Genomic DNA, 19,614 nt, shown 5'->3' with positions numbered 1-19,614 from the left:
TTGCGCGCGCGTCATCTGTGCGACGGATGGCCGATTCCATACACGAGTCAAAACAGTGCGGTAATGTAACATTTGTCACACAGATGGCGCGCGCGTAATGGGCCACTTTCCACGCACGTGTGATATAATAAAGTATTTAACTCACCACTTAAACCGTGATAGACTAAGCAGCAGTAATCGATGTGTGGCATAATTAGAGCTAATACCAGCCTTATCCTTAACCTCGTAGAAAGTGAATTTTTATTAAACTTGAGTTTATGCAAAAAAAAAAGAACTTTTTGAGAGATGTGTAAAATGTGTTTCCTCCAAGACTAGTTAGACGTAAAAATTACACCCAATTTCCTGGCTTCATTAACAAAGGGTATAAGTGTTTGGTTCACAATAATAGGTGATAAACTATGGAAGTCGATATCATTAACATAGGAATGACTACCAAAAATCAATACCTTAGATTTCGCAAGATTAAGTCTAAGACCATTTAAATTTGCATAGTCAAAAATAGCGTTCGCATCTCTGGAAATCATTTCAAGACCATGGAGAATGTCAGCACGAGAACATTGGAGATATATTAGTATATCATCAGCAAAGAGCATATGATACACAAACGACAGAAAACCACCTATATCATTAATATACAGTGCAAACAGAAGAGGACCAAGTACAGAACCTTGAGAGATGCCGGACGATGTGAACAGCCAGTCTGAGAGATTACCTTCATCATCAATTACAGCTTGAGAACGGCCAGTGAGATAGGAGAATATCCACACAAGGACCTCGTCAGAGAATCCTAATTCTTTTAACTTCATAAGTAAACGAAGATGTGGAACAGTATCAAAGGCTTTACTGAAGTCGAAGAGAATCATAATTGTGATAAGCCTGTCATCAATTCCCTTTTTTATGTCATCACAGACGCGTAAAAGTGCAGATTGCGTGTTGCAACCTGAACGGGATTGCAGACTGTCTGGGATTCAGGAGATTATGCTCATTTAAATAATCGGTAATCTGTTTAGCAACAATCCTCTCAAGAATTTTAGACAATTCTGGCAAGTTTGCAATCGGTCGCGTGTCAGACGGAGACAAAGGAGTACGAATCTTTAATAGTGGGGGAATCAAAGCACGTTTCCAATGAGATGGAAACGAAGAAGTCTCCAATGAGCAGTTAAATAAAGCCGTTAGACATGATAAAATCGTAGGCCATGCAATGCGCAAAATGTAAAGAGGTATGCCATCCGACCCCGACACATAAGAATGAAGAGGTTTTGTAGAAATGAGTTTATGGACCGTGTCTGGCATTATGGCTGAGAAAACAAACTCAGGACGATTAGATGGACGAGCAACCTGGTCAATGGCAGAAATAAAGTCAGCATATGAGCAAGGTAACCGAGCAGTAGAAACTGAAACGTAAAATGAGTTTAATTAATCAGGTGTAAAAAAATGTAGAGGAGAAACTAAGGTTGATTTTACAAGACCGAGACGAGCTAGTTCTCTCCAAAGTTTTGCAGGATCAGTGATGTTTTTGAGAGAATCAAATTGAAACTCACTTTTGGCACGTTTAATGTCAGCATTAAGCTGGTTGCGAAAAAGTCTGTAGGTGGCGTAGCCGAGCAAACTGCCAGAACATTTTGCCTGCTTATATAATTGACTACAATCACGCATCCGGGTCTTAAGTTCATCAGTAAGCCACCGCGCTGGAGGCTTACTAATTGCAAATACACGAATAGGAGCAAATATATCCAGTGCCTTTAACAGGTTACTGGACAGCACCCCACAGAATCTGTCAAGATCGTTGATCACTTCATCAATCTCAGTCCGCACTGTATCAGCAATGGATACAAGATATTCAGAGAACACTGAACAATCAATGCTCCTGTAATTTCGCCGTGTAATAGAGCGCTCAGATATCGGATTAGAATTAAGTGACATGGACAACGCAATGAGATCATGTCCAGCAATAAAAGGACTCTGAGATTTAGTAAATGATATAACCTTATCTACGTCATCCACAATCAACACGTCAAGCCATGAGTCCGAGGTTGCCGTATGATAAGTAGGTTCAGAGTCGACAATATGCAATGATAAGCCAGACATGAGTTCACGCAAATAGTTCGCTTCAAAATTAGCCGATAATAGATTACAATTTAGATCGCCGCCAATAATAATATTTTTGTAAAGATGAGAGAATCGGCTTAATGACTCGACGAAATTATGCAAGAGGAGACCCTTAGGTCTTCTATAAATGGACGCAAATAAAACCGATTCACCATCTAACAGACGTACTTCGATGAGAATATATTCAGGTAGATTAGCACAGGCATTATCAGAAGTGGCTATAATCTTGACCTTAAGCGATTTATGCACATAACATGCTAACCTCACCACCTATCCGTCCCATTCTATCGTGACGAATCAAAAAGTAGTCATCTAAGGCCACAGTCGCATCTGAAACACTCGCATTAAGCCACGTTTCAGAAACAGAAAAAATATGATAAAAACAAGCAGCAAAATGCAGTCTAATATACTCAATATGTCCCCGCAGGGAATTGGCATTAAGGGGGAATACCCAATTAGAAGCGCGAAAAAAAAGCAATTTTTGTGAATTTTTTAAAGGAAACCTATATGAATTATGGTATTGGTATTTTTTCTACATGAAAGTACACACTTTTAAGAATATGTTAAATTTTTTTTATTAAAAAATATTCAATATTGGCGGAGTATTCTTGGGTTCTGTCGACTGCCGCAAAAAAAAGGTCCTCCGCGGTGACCACTCCCATTTCATGTGTAATCATCAGAATCAAAAAAACCAAAAAAATTATTAAAATTGACACTATAATTTAGTCTTTGACGTAGGGGTTTTTGAAAATATTGATTTTTGACAAAATGGCGGGCGTTTGAATTTAAGGGTTCGATTTTTAGGGAAAAATTCGGGTTTATTTTGCCAATAAAAAAAAAACTGGGTCACTTATAAAAAAAATCCTACGACAAAGACTAGATAATTATGTATAGAATAACCTCTATAAATTTCAAATTGATCGGTTTAGTGGTTGCCGAGATATTTTGGTCACCGATTTTTAACATGGTTTCGAGAAAAACGCGTTTGAAAATTGAACAATGAATAAATCGCGAAAATTTTTCAACTTACATAGAATCATCGATTCCAGGTCCATAATATAAGTCCTCCACCTTGCTTGGAGTGCAAAAATTGAACAATCAATTTTTTCGAACTTTCTAATTGGGTATTCCTCCTTAAACTGGGCCACGCGAAAAGACCGCGAAACTGAGCCACGATGCACGACGGAAGGTAATGAGTGATCGGAACGAGCATGTCAAACCAGCTTATCAAGATCAGCAATAGAGTTAATCCGAATAACAGACTTACCATTCGAGTGCCTGACATGAATACAACCTCCCCTCAACCAGACGTACGCATAGGACTTGTCCTTAGCGACACGCTTCGTCTGCTGCAACAATTCGTAAGTATCTTTAGGGAGCATTTCGTTAACATGCACATTCCGATTCGAGCCGTTACCACAAACCTCCCTCTGCATGATGAGCGCACGCCGTGCCCGTTTTTTGGACATTACAATGTCTCGAACTGCGCCAAAAGCTAATGTGACGATGTAAGAGTTCGTAGCAGAAATCGGTAAAGGTCGGTCACCAACCGCCACCGGCAGAGGCTTACGAGTGACAGCCCTAACATCAAGAACGTGGCACGACAACTCAGGGATCTCCAATGTGGCGAACACGAGAGAGAGAGAGAGAGAGAGAGAGAGAGAGAGAGAGAGAGAGAGAGAGAGAGAGAGAGAAAGAGAGATTGATTGATTGATATAATTTATTATGCCCAAGCAAAGGCTAAAGGGCAAAAACATAATATAGCAGTTGCAATAATGTCGCAATTACAATACTATAGCAGTTACAATACTACAGCAATAACAATAACATAGCAGTTACAAGATGCAAAGATACAATGTGATATAAAGAAAAGCGAAATATAGCGGACAGAAGTTAGTATGATGTGCATGCTCTCTCTCATAAAGCAAGCAACCAGCAATCTCGATAATATACACACTATAAAAAACTAAGAACTAACGGAACCTAACTAATAATAAGTACAGTGAAAAAGAATAAGATGGGGGGGGGGGAGAGAGAGAGAGAGAGAGAGAGAGAGAGAGAGAGAGAGAGAGAGAGAGAGAGAGAGAGAGAGAGAGAGAGAGAGAGAGAGAGAGAGAGAGAGAGAGAGAGAGAGAGAGAGAGAGAGAGATTTGATTTGATATATTTATATGCCCAAGCATATGCTAAAGGGCAACAATACACATAGCATCCTAATATTACAAAGTATATGAGTGTTAAGACATAGCGGAAAGCACATTGAATGTGACGCAACTTGAATTTAGAGAAACTATAACTGAGGTATAATGTGAGTCACAGTCAACATAACAGACGCAAACTATAGTAGTATACAAGGTGTAGAACGCAACTTAATCTATAAGTATATTACTAAATCTATAAGGTATGAAACGCAACTTAAATCTATCGAACTAGAATAAAGACAAACACAAGATAAAAATTTCACTACAACTAACAAACAAAACTTAGCTCTCAAATTCGGCTGAGAATAAATAAGCTCGAAGGAGACTTTTGAAAGACGGCAATGACGACGCCGATGTAACATGATCCGGCAGAGATTGCCAAAAGTAAATCGACGAAAGATGGAAGGAATTCCTATAAGTAACCGTCCTATGAGCGGGAATATGAAAGGCATGCGAAGAAGTGAGCCGACGTTCAGATCTTCGCAGCAATGGATCAGGAGGTGTGAAAAGTTCACGTAGATATACCGGTGAATTCATGAAGACAAGCCGATACATTTGGCAACCCATGAAATAAAGCCTTCTGTTCTCAACCGAGAGCCAGCCGAGACGACGTCTGAACGGGGTAATATGTTCATCCCGCCGCAAATTAAAGATGAATCTAACACAGCAATTAGCTAGCTTCTGTAATTTACTGTTTAATTCACTACTCAAACCATGATACACCAGGCAGCAATAGTCTATGTGAGGTAGTACCAGAGTTGTAACAAGCTTGATTCTTAGCTCAGTGGAAAGAGAATTCATATTGAATTTCAGCTTATATAACGCTCCATGGACCCTTTGCGAAACATGTGAGATATGTTTTCTCCACGATAGATTCGACTCAAAGAAGACACCCAAATTCTTAACTTCACTTACATAAGGTAAGGGCGTATTATTAACAATTACCGGTGGAAGAAGGTCAAGGTCTAAATTACTAACATTAGTCCTGCTGCCGAAAATAATTACTTTGGATTTGGCGGGATTGAGATTCAAGCCATTCGCCCTTGCAAAATCAAAAATCGCGTTAGCATCACTAGAGATCAACATAAGATTGTGGAGTAGATCTTTAAGATGACATGAGCGATAAATCTGGATGTCATCAGCAAATATCATATGTTCGGAGTAGATTATGACTCTGCCAATGTCATTGATATAGAGGGTAAATAAAGGAGGGCCCAGTACTGAACCTTGAGGTACTCCACAAAGCACAGACAACCAAGACGAAAAATTACCCACATCATCAACCACTGCTTGGGATCGACCAGTAAGATATGAATAAATCCATAAAAGAACAGAATCAGAAAAACCTAACTCCTTAAGTTTAATCAAAAGTTGAGGATGCGGGACTGTATCAAACGCTTTACTAAAGTCGAATAGAACCATAATCGTTACTAATCCTTTTTCAATCGACTTCTTAATGTCATCACACACGCGAAGAAGTGCAGATTGAGTGTTATGACACGGGCGATAAGCGGACTGTCTTGGATTAATAAGGTCATATTTAGTTAAATAATCAGAGATTTGTGAGGCTACAATTCTCTCAAGCAGTTTAGACAGTTCAGGCAGATTTGCTATGGGTCTTGTGTCGGATGGAGACAGAGGGATGCGAATCTTGGAAAGAGGGCGAATAAGAGCGCGTTTCCATTGAGACGGATACACTGAAACTTCGAGTGAGCGATTGAATAAAGCAGTTAGACACGAAGAGATTATAGGCCACGCTATCCGCAATATATACAGTGGTATTCCATCTACCCCAGTCGCATAAGAATGGAAAGGTCGCGTGGAAATAAGCTTAAAAACTTGATCAGGTGTTATAGTAGAAAAACAGAATTCAGGATGTTGAGAAGGACGCACAGCATGGCTAATGGCAGTAACAATGTCAACACGTGTAGAAGGTAACTGAGCCGAAGACACTGATACATAAAATTCATTCAGTTGATTGGGAGTGAAAAAATGCAATGGAGAAACAAAAGTTGGTTTAGCAAGACCGAGTGAAGCTAGTTCTTTCCAAAGCTTGGCGGGATCAGTAATATCCTTAAAAGTATTGAATTGAAATTCACTTTTGGCTCGTTTAATATCAATATTTAGCTGATTACGAAAAAGTTTATAGGTGGCGTAGCCAAGTGAACTATTAGTACGTCTAGCCTGTTTGAATAACCGATTACGAGTACGAATACGAGAAATAATTTCATTTGTGAGCCACCTCACCGGGGGCTTCCTAATCACAATCGCACGATTGGGAGCGAATTTGTCAAGTGCCTCAAGCAATCCACCAGATAGAATCTCGCAGAATCCATCAACATCAGTATCAGACACATCTCCTATCGCAGTCCGCACACCATCAGCTATGGATTGAAGATACTGTTGAAACTCAGAACTATCAATACTCCTGAAGTTGCGTCGAGTAACAGAACGCACAGGTGTCGGATCACAATTGAAAAGCATCGACAGCTCAATAAGATCATGGCCCGCAATAAAAGGACTCTGAGATTTAGTAAATGATAACAACTTGTCAATGTCATCTACAGCTAAAACGTCTAGCCATGAATCTGAGGTCGCAGTATGATAAGTAGGTTCAGAGTCAACTATATGCAGTGATAAGCCAGACATAAGTTCACGCAAGTATCTCGATTCGTAGCAAGTTGACAACAAATTACAGTTCAGATCTCCGCCTATAATAATATTCTTATAAAGGTGCGAATAGCTTGTCAGTGATTCAACAAAATCGTGTAGGAGTAGGCCCTTAGGTCGCCTATAAATGGACGCAAATAAAACAGATTCGCCCTCAGGGCGACGTACTTCAAGAATGAGATACTCGGGTGCACCCTCGCTGGCATTACAGGAGGTAGCGATGATTTTTACTTTGAGCGAGTGATGCACATAACATGCCACCCCTCCGCCAATCCGCCCCACTCTGTCGTGACGAATCAAGAAATAGTTATCTAAGGCGACCAGTTGATCAGAAACATTCGTATTAAGCCACGTTTCCGAAATAGAGATAATATGATAGAAGTTAGTGCGGAAATATAAGCGTATAAAATCGATATGCCCGCGAAGAGAGTTAGCATTAAATTGAGCTACATTAAACTGGCGTGACTGTCGACAAGGATTAATAGAGATCACTGAGTTAGGCCAGACGGGTCAAATAAGCTTTGCAAGATCAGTGGCATTGTCGATGTGAACAATTGTGTCGCCATCAGCACGCCTGACACAAATGCGACCACTGCTAACCCAGACATACTTGTAAGATTTTTGCTTGGCAGTTCGCTTAGTCTGCTGCAAGAGATCATAAGCAACTTTAGATAAGAGCTCGTTGACGTATATTTTACGATCAGAACTGCCGCCGCATACCTCTTCCTGTGTAAGAATACGTTTGGATCGCTTTTTTGCAATGACGATATCACGAACAGCCGCCGAGGCTAATGTGACAATAAGCGAAGTTGTGTCTGAAGGGGTCAAAGGTTTGCTGCCCGCAACCGCCAGGAGAGGCCCGCGAACAACAGTTCTGACATTAAGAACATGACATAACAGATTAGGAATGTCAAGAGCTCGAAACACATTTTTAACAAATTCGTCAGACGAAACCGACAATGCCGCTGGGACGCCAGAAATAATTAATTTGTTACTATTACTATCCTCGTCACGAACTAAGGGGGCCGAGAGAGTTGTCTTCAGTTCATTAACCTCGCGCGCAAGGGCCGCACTCTCCCGCTCTAATTCAGTAATACGCTGACAGTTACGCTCGACCTGATCTGCAATACGGTTTAATTGATTAAGCTTATCGTTAATTTCATCATTAGTACGCTGTTGACTCTCAATAAACGCAGACATTTTAGCATCGGATACTTTTAGTTGTTCAATCAATCTCAACAAAAGATCATTAGTCTTAGACTGAGACTGAGTTAGATCCTGAGTGCCGGAGAGCAAGACATCGCTGACATTACTGACACTAGGCGAAGCAGAACTAAAAAATTCAGAGTGCTGTGAACTCTGACCATCTCTTGGTGTTAAAGGCATCGTCAATCGCAATTTGCAACAGGAACTCGCAGCCTTAGTAATAACATATGCCTTAACACAGCCGGGATGAAAAACTCTGCCGCACTCAGGACAAGATACTGAATTGCCGACGATTGTTTTGGTACATTTGATGCATTTAGAGCACACGCGCTGCATGGATTACAGCTAAGAAAAGCAGTCGATAGTCAATGAGTAAATATGGAAAGTGACAATGTCACTAAACGCAATTTACAGTTTCAGTGCGAGTACTATAATATAAGTTAGATAGTCACATGCACACATCCGACCACATGCAATAGAGTGTAGAAGAAGTAGGAGTAAGCGCATACACCGCAAGAAAGTTTTCACAGACGGTTGACGCAAAAAACTCAAAATACATAACAAGAGTAGGTATAGTGCATGTGACCAGCCAAAAGACTCGCTTATATCACCAACTCATGCACGCATCCGTCGCCGTCAGGCCCCACTTCACAGTCAGGAGAGCCACATGTCCCAATGGAAATCCAGAAACTATATTGGCAGCGCAGGCATGCAGGACAGCCAACCAGTAATGAAGCTCACTAAGACAGCAAGTGCACATCCGAAGAGTAGTAGATGTAGAAAAGAGTAGCTCAGTCAGGAGAGCCACATGTCCTAACGGAAAATCCCGAAACTCTAATGGCAGCGCCGGCATGCAGGACAGCCAACCAATAATGGAGCTCACTAAGACAGCAGTGCACATCCGAAGAGTAGTAGGTGCAGAAAAGAGCAGCACAGACGGCAGGCACATGCGCAACAGAGGTCGATGACTTCCACGGAATGATTCTCATAAATTAGGTTAAGATTAGCAAGAATACTTGTCACCCAATTGTCGAGAATAGAATGATGGTACCGTTATAAATGAGTACGCCGCGTGACAAGCAGCAAAAGCCCTGCATATACCTGCAACAAAGTGGCCCGAAGGCACCCACGACAGCGACAATATGCACTTAAAACAGGAGCAATGAGCAAAGACACGTTGCTGTACTTACAGAGAGAGAGAGAGAGAGAGAGAGAGAGAGAGAGAGAGAGAGAGAGTGAGAGAGAGAGAGAGAGAGAGATAGAGAGAGAGAGAGAGAGATGAGAGAGGAGAGCCTTCTCGGCTATTTTTTTACATAAAATATCCTTAAATTAATTTTCTCTACATGAGGTACAATATATTCTCTTAACCTACGTTTAAATGGTACAATTCTTTCGCATTGCTTAATTTCTATCGGTAGGGCGTTGTACATATTCAAACCTTCATAAAATAAACTTTTCTGTGCGCTTTTCGTCCTGCGATATTGAATTCTAATATTCTCAGCTTGTCTCGTTCGTCGTCCACTCACATCTCCTACTATTTCTATCCTATTATTTAAGTGTCTTGGCATTATGCCTCTTACTATCTTAAAAATAAAAATACATACATTGTACATTAGCCTCTGTCTTACATTCATAAACTTAAGGGTTTGCAGCATCAAATCTACCTTTGTATATCGCGAGCACTGCAGTATGACTCTCATGGCACGGTTTTGTGCCACTTGCAGTCGATTCAGTTGCGTTTCACCCATGCCTACTAACATCGTTGCGCAATATTCAAAGTGAGGCGCTATGATAGACTTATACACAGTACATCGAGTGTACGCCGATATATCATTTCCTATTCTATTCAGAAAACTCACTTTTTTCCCTATTTTCTTTAACATATAATCACAGTGATTCTCCCAACGGAGTTTACTATCGATCATTACACCCAGATGTTTCGTTATCTCAACACGCTCAATTATAGTTTCATTCAAACTTTTTACTATTATGTCTGTTTTTATTTCTTTCCTTATACTTCTAACTATCATATATTTGGTCTTATCTGCATTCATTTTTAACATATTCAGATTCATCCATTCTTCAAGTATACCGAGCACCATATTTAGTTTTATTTCTATTTCCTCACAACTTTCTCTTGTTACACTTGCGGTCGTGTCATCTGCAAATAATCTAAATATACTTCCCTCCGGACAGACTTTAACTATATCATTTATATACAAAATAAACAATAGAGGTCTTAATACTGATCCTTGTGGCACGCCATATATACTGTCTCAATTATTTTAGAACACATATTATTGAATCTAACTTGCTGCTTTCTATTACTTAAATACGATATTATCCATTCCAGTACCACTCCTCTTATTCCATACTGGTATAATTTTTCCACTAATCTTACCCCTATCTATTGTCTCAAACGCTCTCCTGAGATCCAGGAATAACACCCCCACCATTTTTTTCTCCTCAATTATCAACTTCCATTCTTCGATAAAACTTTGAATTGCTGTCTCACACGACTGCTGTTTCCTAAATTCTGATTGGTATTCGGTTATTATTTCATTGTCATCTAGAAATTTTTCCAACTGTTTTTTGACAACTAACTCTAATACTTTTTCATATATTGGTAACATATTAATCGGTCTATACTCGCTCGCTTTTTTTGATTTGTTTACCTTTGGTATCGGTATTATCGTGGATGTTTTCCATCCTTCTGGAAATTTACCTGTCCTAAGCGAATCATTTATTACCCCTACAAACTCATCTTTTATCACAGGTAGCACCATTTTCAGTATATCACTATTTATCCCTTCCTCTGTTCCGTTCTTTCGTGGTAGTTCCCTAACAATTTGTTCCAAATTACTTGCACTAATTGGCTCAAAATTTTCCATAATTCCCTTATTCTCAATTACATAAATAGGTCTCCTACCCGTGCCTTCTATCCTCTTATTACTAATAGATTGCACAATGTTGCTAATACTTTTTACATAATATATATTAAATTTATCAGCTATATTGCATTCTTCTATGTCTTCTAATATTTCAAAATCTACATTATCGATGTTCTCTGAACCCCTTTGCTCACCTTTAATTAATTCTTTTAAAGTTTTCCACATTTTTGTAGGATTACTCCTATTATTATCTATCATATTCTCATAATATTCTTTCTTTTTTGCCCTGATAAGTTTAACTACTGCATTTCTTTCATTTTTGAAAAATTCCCAGTCTTGTTCTTTACCTGAGTTTATTGCTGTACTGTGAGCCTCATCCCTTCTATCTGCTGCCATTCTAATTTCATCTGAATACCACATTTTCCCTTCCCATATTTTCGGAATCTTAAACTTTTTCTTAGGTGCTACAGTATCCAATACACTTACTATACTATTAACAAATCTCTCCGCCCTTATGCTTATATCTAGCCCCTGACCTTGCTCAGTTCTTTCTTCCATTATTCTAAGAAATTCATCTACATTAAATTTACTATAGTCCCTGCCTCTAAATTCTTTATATTTATTTCTATTTTTATTTATATTAAATTCTACTTTTAGCCATGTATGGTCCGTGATTTTAAGTTTCTCATTCACTTGTACCTTTATTTCTTTATTCGAAAAAATTAAATCTATCATCGTTCGACTATCTTTTGTAACTCTCGTTGGACAATCAACGTATTGCCTCATCCCTAGGTTTTGCATTACCGTTAATAATTTCTTTGTGTAAAATGAATCTACCATTATATCTATATTAAAGTCCCCTATCACTATACAGTCATACTTTATTATTAAATCTTCAACCGTATCTTCCAAAAATCTCACGAAATCGCCATTTGACGCACTCGGCGAATGATACACTACTGCTATCATACCTTTATACAAATTCTCTCTTATTTCTACCACCACGCACCAACAATTTGACACTATCTTTTTCTTATCAACTATTTTAAATTTAATATCATCCCTAACATATATAACAGTACTCCTCCTGTGTTTCTATTTTCAGCATCACATCTAACTATACTATACCCCGGTACATTGACCTCACTATCCTCAATTTCTACAGTCAATCTAGTCTCGGATAACGCTAGAATCACAGGATTCACCCTCTTCATAATCTGATGTTGAATTTCGTCCTTATGCGCCAAGAAGCTTTGTGCATTCGTATACCAGAGTAATTCCGCTTCTCCCTGTGGTTGCTATTTTGCATCTTCCCAGCCGGCTCTTTTTTTCTCTTCCTCCAATACTTTCTTAAATGTCGGACGTTCCGAATCTAGCGCCTCGTGTTCAACATTTATCTTCAAGTTGTACGTCTGATTCTTATAGGTACAGTTTACACACCTCTTCTTTGCCGTCGTACATTCATTCGCCTTATGATTTCCTGCACATTTATAGCATGTTTCCTGTCTCGTGCAATTCTTGGCAATATGGTAATAGCCCCAGCATTTAAAACATCTTCTAACACTAATATAATTAAATATAGGACACTTTCGCCATCCTAAATTTATTTTTCCTCTGTTTATTAGTGAATTATGAGTGCTTTCATCCACTTCAATTATTACGGATCCTTGCTCAGTATCCTTACTTTTTCCTCTAAATATTTTCTTCACTAGGTGCATACAGGATTCTTCGCCAATTCTGTTCTGCTTCTTGATTGTATCTATCAGTTCATCATCCTCCATTTTCATTTCTTCTCCACCAACATTAATTATTTTAATTTTTGGTTTCCTCTTCTGTGGCTCAGAGACTTTGACCTCCTCGCCCATTGCCGCTTGTACCGTCGCCTTTAGCTTATCCTTCTCTTCTTTCGACTCACATCCTAAGATCACTGTCCCTTTACCTCCCTTTCTTAATTTGGTAATTCCTATTTCCATCTTGGTTATATCAATTTTATCTTTAATTGTTTTCTTCGTAATTTCACTCTCTTGTTGTACTTTTGGTTTTATAATCAAGATATTTTCTTCCTTCCTTTCTTTAATCACATCGCTATATTTCTTGTCGCTCCACCTGACGATCCATATGCCCCTTGCGTCAACATTTTTCTCAATTCTTCTATTTCCTGTTTAATGCCTCCCATCTCCTCACGGACTATTTCTTTTATCATTGACTTGATCTCCTTTTTACATGCTGCCTCATCTTTTAATTCTTTCACTGTTTTTACAAGCCAATCTATTTTTCTATCAATATCACTCGCGGCTACTACTTTATTCCCGCTGCTTGGCGCCGGACTCATTTTTGCAGGTGCCGTTGCTCTTTCTGCTGCTGCCACTGCTTTATTTATATCAGCTACTTTATCACCATCACTAATAATTAACTTCTCGAATGGGCCAGGACACGACACCAAATCGCGGTTTCTATCATAAATTTTGTGCTTAGATACACAACCTGGATGGTAGAAAAGCTTGGCACAGGACTTGCATGCTATCACCTCCGTTTTTATCGGCTTCTTACATGCCGAGCATCGATACTCGGCGTATTCCTCGTTCATTCTGCTAATATTGGCAGAGACAGTTAATTGACTCGTCACTTTAACACGTCACTTTCGCACGTCAGCGTTTTGTGTTCGCCGTCGATGTCTATTTGTCGTACAAGGTTTCGATGACCTCTGAACGAAATGCAGTTCTCGTGTCTATGTATCAACATATTCCGGCTAGATAACACTCATGGCTACCCCCGGTCTATGCAGATATTCGTTACACAACTTTTTAACACTCTCCCTCACTTCTAAACCACTCAAAAATTAACACTTTTACGGAGCGATGTTTCACACGTCTGCTTCTGCTGAGAGAGAGAGAGAGAGAGAGAGAGAGAGAGAGAGAGAGAGAGAGAGAGAGAGAGAGAGAGAGAGAGAGAGAGAGAGAGAGAGAGAGAGAGAGAGAGAGAGAGAGAGAGAGAAAGAGAGAGAGAGAGAGAGAGAGAGAGAGAGAGAGTGTATTTATTTATGCCCAAACAACTGCTAAAGGGCAAAGATCAGAATCGCAGATACATACATAAAACGCAAAAAAACCTTGAATGCACTACAATGTACCATTGTAGTACATCCAACATACTTAAAAACTAAAGTATAACAAAAAGAAAATGAAAAAACGTGAGCAAGATATAACAGCGTAAGTTTGATGACACTCAAAATAACTCACGCCAAGGTTACCGCTTATATGTGGACTTAATGTAATATAACCTTAAAGTAACTTAATATAACCTTAACTAATATAACTACATATATATATATATATAAAATTTATAAATATAAAAATTATGAATAAAACAAAATAAATATTGATTAACATAAAAATTAAAATTTGTTAACGTAATATATAAAAATCCCGAGTTTTGTATTACTATTTTTATTGATTACGTTTACACGGCTCGATTTACGCCGAAGTTATAACATTGATGTTATAATTATAACTATACTGACGTTAAACGCCGTGTAAACACTCTTTTACGACGAAGTTACCACATCAATGTAATAACTTTGTCATAAAAGAACGTTTAGACGGCATTTAACGTCAGTAATTATAACATCAATGTTATAATTTCGGCGTAAATCGAGCTGTGTAAATATGTAGTCAATAAAAATAGTAATAAAAAAATCGGGATTTCTATGTATTACGTTAGCAAATTTTAATTTTTATGTTAATAAATATTTATTTTGTTTTATTTATAATTTTTATATTTATAAATTTTATATATATATGTATATATATTATATCTTTATATATAAAACAAAGTCGGGTTAGTTACACCATTTATAACTCAAGAACGGCTGGGCCGAATTTTTACCACAAGTATATGAAATAGGGGTAGAATTTTCCGGAATAGCAGAATAACTAATAAAATATCGAAAAAATTTACGTAAAAAAAAATTTAATCTAGAAAGATATCTAAATACATAGAAAAAATACATAGAGGGAGGGAGAGAGAGAGAGAGAGAGGGAGAAAGGGAGGGGGAAAGAGAGAGAGAAAGAGAGGGGGATAAAGAGAGAAAGGGAGAGAGAGGAGAGGAAGAGAGGGAGAGGGAGAGAGGGAGGGGGAGAGAGAGAAAGAGAGGGGAGAGAGAGAAAGAGGGAGAGAGGGAGAGAGGGGAAAAGAGAGAAAGAGTGAGGGGGGAGGGGGAAAGAGAGGGAAAGGGGGGAGAGGGGAGAGGAGGGAGAGAGAGGAAGAGAGAAAGAGAGAGGGAGAGAGAGGGACTATTTGCGTGTCTTATCACTACATTCATTACTGTTAGGCGGTACGAAGTTCGCCGGGGCAGCTAGTATATATATATATATATATATTGTAACGGACCAACGTTATCGTCGAACGCGGACTAATTTGCCGGATCAGGAGTTCGACTGAAAGGCCCAGAGACAATAATCAATCGTAAGGTACAATAGAAAGCTTTATTCAATTCGGTGATTACAGACCACGCGGAACGCGGGTTGATAGCTGGACGCGGTATTTACAGATCGGTAGTGCATGAACACTCGGCGCGGTATACGAGATAGGAATGGACGCGGTATTTACACAGATCGGTAGTGCACGTGCACTCGGCGCGGTATACGAGATAATATGGACGCAGCTTTACAGCAGGACGCGGGAATTACAGGGATCGGTAGTGCATGTGCACTCGGCGCGGTATACGAGATAATGACGGAACGCGACTTTACAGAGACTAGCGAAGCGCGGTATATTACAATGCTCGGTGGTGCCCGTACATTCGGACGATAAACGAAGGCGTTTTCTACCAGTTTGCCTTCTAATCACGGTAAGAGTGTCTATAAATTCACAGACAACATCTCGAAATTTATCGTGCAAGGAACAAGTAACGATGACATTGAAAAGTCTCGGTCCATCGAAGCTGAGATTATGGGTAGCGATATAACATGGTTTGCCGAGCGATGCCAACCATTGCTGCAAATTGCTTATCGCAAGCCTGAGAGGTACTGAGTCGACGGTTAATCCGTAATAGGGTAGACCGGGGACAAAAGTAACATTTTGAGTTTAAGATTTTATAACAGTTAAAATATAATATCTACGTAAAAAAGACCTGTACCTTTAGATGTAGTATTTATTTGACTACAAAATTTTCTTGTGCTGAATTCAGTAATGTAACTAGGAAAAAAGTTATTATTGTTTAAAGAATATGAGGAATACTGTTACAACCGTCCCAACCCCCGGGACAATTGCAACAGCAGAGGGGAACGATTGTACCACATCATCTATAAACAAAATAATGGTTATTTAGTAGGTTTATGTAATCAATCTTACGAATTTTCTGTAAAAAATGCAACTTTAATGATAAAATAATTTGTTACATGACAATATCAGTATTTTTACATTATAGCAAACAAAAACAAACAATACTGTTTTCTCAACTGAAAGATTATTTATAATCATATATATTTAAAAGATTAGGTTAAGTTGAAGTTGTCCCCGAGCAACGGGGACAATTGTAACGCTACAACTGTTCCCAGGCATTGATGTTACAATTGTCCCCTAATGATATTTTATGATTCGAAGTAAATTTTTTACATAAATATCTGGATGAAAGTCAATCGTATTATGCAAATCATCAACATAAATAATCACTAAAACATATAAAAATAAAACCTTATACCTTCGGCATAAAAAAAGAAAAATATTTCAGATTTTATGCACGTAAGAAAACTTACTTCAGGAAGGAAAAAAGTAACTTCTTCTCCTGCACACGTGCACGTTCCGCGAGGGGCGGCAATGAACTAAGGAACAAATGCCGCTCTATCTAGCGGATCTCGCCTCGCGGTCATACACATGTACCTTTTATAGTTTAAGAAATATTCACGATGTTACAACTGTACCCTGTTACTTTTGTCCCCGGTCTACCCTACATTAAAACTCCTTGACAATTAGTGAGACCATTTGCTTCGGTGGCAGCTGCTGATATCGGCTTCTTTGGATTTATATACGTAGCAAATGTTAATTTACCACATTTTGCTGCGATTTGCAGAATATCACAGTCTTTGCTGAGACCTGACGTTTTCAGATCGAGGAAAACTATAGCTTGATATTGCTCGTCGTCAAACTCTAGATCGAAATTCGTATGATCTATGACATTATTATTCATTTCCGTATTAGGTGCATCTAATAGAGTATAATCTGTTTGGTAAGTTACACCCTCTCGATCTTTCCTTCTGCGGCGCAGAGCCGTTCTCGCTTTCTTTAAAAGTCGCCTTTCAATTACAGTCCTCTGAACTCTTTGCGCATATCTGTAACGGTGTTTTCCGGGTGACATTGCCGCAGATTTAAGAACGTTTTCAATATAATGCTCGCCTTCGTTTTTCTGTGCAATCGTGCTGGCAAAACGATAGTCTGAAGAAGCGGTGAGGTTATAACATCTTGACTTCGGAGCTTTGCTAGCCATACTTGCGTTCAGGCTCTCATTCACGTTGCTAGAAGCTCCGGCAGAAAACTTCTGAGCATTCGCCGCCAAACGATCGAAAATATCTTTCAAAGCTTCGAATAATTCCTTATCGTGAAAACCTCTTGGAATAATTGTATGGTCATAGTTCTCTGGATCTTTGACAAATCCACACCACATGCCGCATTGCTATAATCGTTAAAAGCGTGATACGGTATACACTGAATATCCCGAGTCATAGCTACACTGTTCTCTTTATTGGTCGTCATGGCGTACGTAAAGCAACGATGCAAATACACGATTCCATCTTTTGTAAGTTCTTTGTGTTTACGTTTATTTGCTATTTTATACAATTCTTTTGTGACTTCACCCGCAGCGTGATTTGTATCCGAGAATTTCATTATAGGATGGGAACTCGTAGCTCGGCAAGCTGCAATCGTTGAGCTGTCATCGTCGCCGATCAGAACACCAACTTCAACATTCTGGGTTTTCAGAATTGTGCTGTTGTTTACAAGATTTTGAGCAACGTGAGGTTCTATGGCTTTTGCAGAACCCCAAAAATTCTTCCGACAATCATGGTTTCTTGGATCGTGTCCCATGTCACATCGTTTGCATTTCCGATTGCAGGTAGCATAGTCAAGTACTAGACCTGTCTTGACCCCGATAATTGCTTCAAAACCATTTAAGCTGTCATAGCTTCGGCCGGCACCCCTTTTACTCCAACCCATATCGTAGGATACCATAATTCGAACGACGTCATCGAATGTTACGATATTGTTCAGTTCGGTCTCGAGCTCACAATCAGTCTCATGTATTCGCGCAGGCTCTTCCTGATGATCTGTAAATCTTGTCGGAGTAGCAGTCTGGCATGACGAAATTTGAGAAGTCGCTGTAATCGAAGAAGGAGAGGGAGGAAGAGAGGGAGAGGCTTGCGATGAATCTTGGATTACAGATAAGTTCACCGACGATTTACCATTGATGATAAAACCTGTCTGCAAATTCTTCAGCCTGTACTAAACATCGAAAGTAAAAAATATTAATATTAATATCCAGTAATTCAATAAAAAAAAAAAACAGACTTTTCTGAATTTATTTATATTATTTTCAGCTATATAGGCATGTATGTACATATATTATTTGTATTGTTTGGGTTATAATTTTGTTTACATAGTATAATTTTTTTACACACACATACACACACATATACCTATATATTTTTTTGTTATATATATTCTTTTTTTTTATACATATATTTTTTTATTTTCTCGAATATATAGTATACATATCTATATACTTATTATACGATCATATAACACGATTTATAAGTTTTTCTTATAGTTTTATCCATATGTTCGGGTGATGACCACATTCGAACCTTCATCTTTTATGTTTATTACTTTTTTCGATGTATCTCAATTTTTAATCAAGAGTTGCAGCCGCGTTTTGAGACAAATATTTCAAAATTCTATAGTAAAATGGAGAAATTGCCTTTTGGAGTCCTCTGTGTATCGAATTACGCTAAATCACTCTACTATCTTACATCGTACTGTACAATTCTACACGGAGAGAATTTTTTGTTATATTTTACCCTTAAATTCACTACAAACTTAGGACAACTTGGTAACCAAGGAATTTTTAAAATATACAAAAGGCATTTTACAAACAATGTGATAAAAATTACCAAGCAGATTGGTAAATTTTGAAAAATTATTGAAATTTCCTAGATATATTAGTAAAATTAATCAAACATATTTTATATTTTAATGTAATAGATATTAATATTTTTTATTATGGTAGATATTAATCAAAATAGTTCGCATAAAATTCTTGGTGGTACATATTGTCCCACAACTACCATGATTTCAGGGTAAATTTTAAGAAAAAATTCTCTACGTGTAACATCGTCTGCTTTACGCCAATAAATTACTACTGGATTTACGGTTGCCCAAATTTCATTAACATGTGTTCAATCTGAACTATTTCCCTATTATAATATTGTTAATTAATTATATTTGGCATTAAAAAAAACTGCTACATTTCTTGATTGTAGTAGAAAAATGGT

General features: G+C 38.4%; 1 protein-coding gene and 1 pseudogene across 2 annotated transcripts in view; one reads left to right on the top strand and one right to left on the bottom strand.

Annotated features, from left to right (window-relative positions):
• Positions 1-19,614, top strand: part of LOC139817307 (uncharacterized) — a 234,041-nt gene that overhangs the window by 26,371 nt on the left and 188,056 nt on the right. The gene's annotated exons all lie outside the window — the stretch shown is intronic.
• Positions 12,373-13,700, bottom strand: LOC139817306 (uncharacterized; annotated as a pseudogene).

The sequence above is a fragment of the Temnothorax longispinosus genome, chromosome 8 (assembly GCF_030848805.1).
Source record: "Temnothorax longispinosus isolate EJ_2023e chromosome 8, Tlon_JGU_v1, whole genome shotgun sequence".
NCBI classification, from domain to species: Eukaryota; Metazoa; Arthropoda; class Insecta; order Hymenoptera; family Formicidae; genus Temnothorax; species Temnothorax longispinosus.
This window is presented reverse-complemented; position numbering and strand designations above follow the sequence as displayed.